The sequence below is a fragment of the Argentina silus genome, assembly GCF_951799395.1.
Source record: "Argentina silus genome assembly, chromosome: 9".
Taxonomy (NCBI): domain Eukaryota; kingdom Metazoa; phylum Chordata; class Actinopteri; order Argentiniformes; family Argentinidae; genus Argentina; species Argentina silus.
Genome location: NC_139663.1, coordinates 13,448,517 through 13,451,016, shown reverse-complemented (window position 1 = coordinate 13,451,016; position 2,500 = coordinate 13,448,517). Strand labels below are relative to the sequence as shown.

Below are 2,500 nucleotides of genomic sequence, written 5' to 3'. Positions count from 1 at the left end.
CTGTCCTCCTCCCACACTCCCACACTCCAGAGATAGCTAGCTTTAGTTTAGCTAGCGGTTAGCCCCGGGGTGGTAGGGGGTTTAACACAGGCCTAAATCTGCCTAGCCTGGTGGTGTGTGTGATTACGCGGTGGTCTGTAGCTGTCGTATTTCTGTTGTTCATCCAACATCATCCTCGAAGCTTCTATTGTCACTCTGTCTTGAGCCAACACTGCGGTCAGAACTAGGAAACTCCTGACATTTCCTACATGGAAACTCGCTGTACTAAGGTCATACCTGAGTTTCCCCGCTCAGAGAGTGTCAGAAGAATCAACCAATACGCTCTACGGTGCATCACTTGCATTGGTTTTAACCCGGAAGTTCAGAGTTTTTCAGAGGTCGCATGAACGCCACATATTGCCCAGGAGAGGCTGGAATGTAGAGAATGGGCCGTGTTCAGGACAGTTGTATGGCTGTGTTCAGGACAGTTGTGGTTAGGTGTTCAGGACGGTTGTATGGTTGTTTTTCAGGACAGTTGTATGGCCGTGTTCAGGACAGTTGTGGTTAGGTGTTCAGGACAGTTGTATGGCTGTGCTCAGGACAGTTGTATAACTGTGTTCAGGACGGTTGTATGGCTGTGCTCAGGACAGTTGTATAACTGTGTTCAGGACGGTTGTATGGCTGTGGTTAGGTGTTCAGGACAGTTGTATGGCCGTGTTCAGGACGGTTGTATGGCTGTGTTCAGGACGGTTGTGGTTAGGTGTTCAGGACAATTGTATGGCTGTGTTCAGGACAGTTGTATGGTTGTGGTTAGGTGTTCAGGACAGTTGTATGGCTGTGGTTAGGTGTTCCCTAAGTCTTTCTCCTCATAAAAAGGCTGGTAGAGACAGGTCTGTGTTCAGTTGTGTTTTGTGTAGTTCTGTCTGTCTGTCTGTTCAGTTCAGGGTTCATGTCCCACAGCAGCTAACCAAACACAGCCTAGAGTCTCACACTGAGCACTGGGACTGAGGCTGGGGCTGGAGGACTAGGACTGGGGCTGGAGGACTAGGGCTAGAGGACTGGGGCTAGAGGACTGGGGCTAGAGGACTGGGGCTAGAGGACTGGGGCTAGAGGGCTGGGGCTAGAGGGCTGGGGCTAGAGGACTGGGGCTAGAGGACTGGGGCTAGAGGGCTGGGGCTAGAGGACTGGGGCTAGAGGACTGGGGCTAGAGGACTGGGGCTAGAGGGCTGGGGCTAGAGGGCTGAGGCTGGGACTGGAGGACTGGGGCTAGAGGGCTGGGGCTAGAGGGCTGAGGCTAGAGGGCTGAGGCTGGGACTGGAGGACTGGGGCTAGGGCTGGGACTGAGGCTGGGACTGGGACTGAGGTGACTTGGAGAGAGGCTGGGCTCTGCTACCTCGGTAGGGGACTGGCCTGAGGGAGACACACTGGGCTATGTTTAGGAACAGAGTCACAGAACAGCAACTCAAGCTGGCTCTGTAGTTGCGTGGCCCTCTCTGTGACCCTGTCTGCTATTGTAGACCTGGGCTTAGTTCTCCAACCCTATCCAAGCTCTATCAGCTCTCTCTCTATCTGCCTTTCTATCTCTTATCTTCTCTTCTCTTCTCTTCTCTTTCTCTCACTTTTTCTGTCTTGTCTATTGGACTGTCTGTCTCATACACTCGCGCTGTCTCAATCAGCTTGTGTGTGTGTGTGTGTGTGCGTTCGTTCGTGCGTGCGTGCGTGCGTGTGTGTGTGTGTTTATTCTGATGACGGGTCATTTCCATGAGACGTGGGGAGGGGAAACGGTGCCTGGGGTGCAGCAGTCAGCAGATATGCTTCCTCTCCTCCTTCCTCTCCTCCTTTCTCTCCTTCTCTCCATCAACAGTTAGAACAGAGAACAGGAAACAGGTAGAGATAGTGAAACGGCTCAGTGAGAGAGAACAGACTTTGTTCAGACTGAAAACCCAGAGTGTTTCCCCCAGTATTTGTGTAGGCGTGAGCTGTGGAGGGTATTTTTGGTCTTTCTGTGGTATTCTTGTATTCAATTGTTGACGTGTTAAATCTGCTACCCCCTCAAAATCGCACTTTGTGGATGATGATGGTAATGATGATGTCGTTGTGATGATGATGATGATGATTGTGAGACGGTGTGGTGTTGTGATGCTGTGCTCTGCAGTCAGCTGTGGTGGTTGATCGACTTCAGGTTGGCCCTTTCCAGACAGCCAATCCCGTGGCTGAATATTAGCGGGTGGATGGGTGTGTCATACCTGCGAGCCAATCAGATTCCTCAATGCTCCATGACTACCATTCTCTACCCTGTGTGTCGGGCTGCTGTGTGTGTGTGTGTGTGTGTGTATGTGTGTGTGTGCGTCTGTCTGTCTGTGTCTGAGGTCTCTGTTTGTCTTTGTCTGTGTGTGTGTGTGTGTGTGTGTGTGTGTGTATAGGAGTGTGAAGCAGTTCCCTGCTGTCGTCTCATATCTGTGTGAGAGCGTGTCACGACTAGCCTTCGCCCTTGAGAGCTGGGCAGAGAGAGGAGAGAGGG

General features: G+C 51.9%; 1 protein-coding gene across 3 annotated transcripts in view; it reads left to right on the top strand.

Moving 5' to 3' along the window:
• The window catches only part of epn2 (epsin 2), a 17,935-nt gene that overhangs the window by 9,103 nt on the left and 6,332 nt on the right, over positions 1–2,500 (top strand). The gene's annotated exons all lie outside the window — the stretch shown is intronic.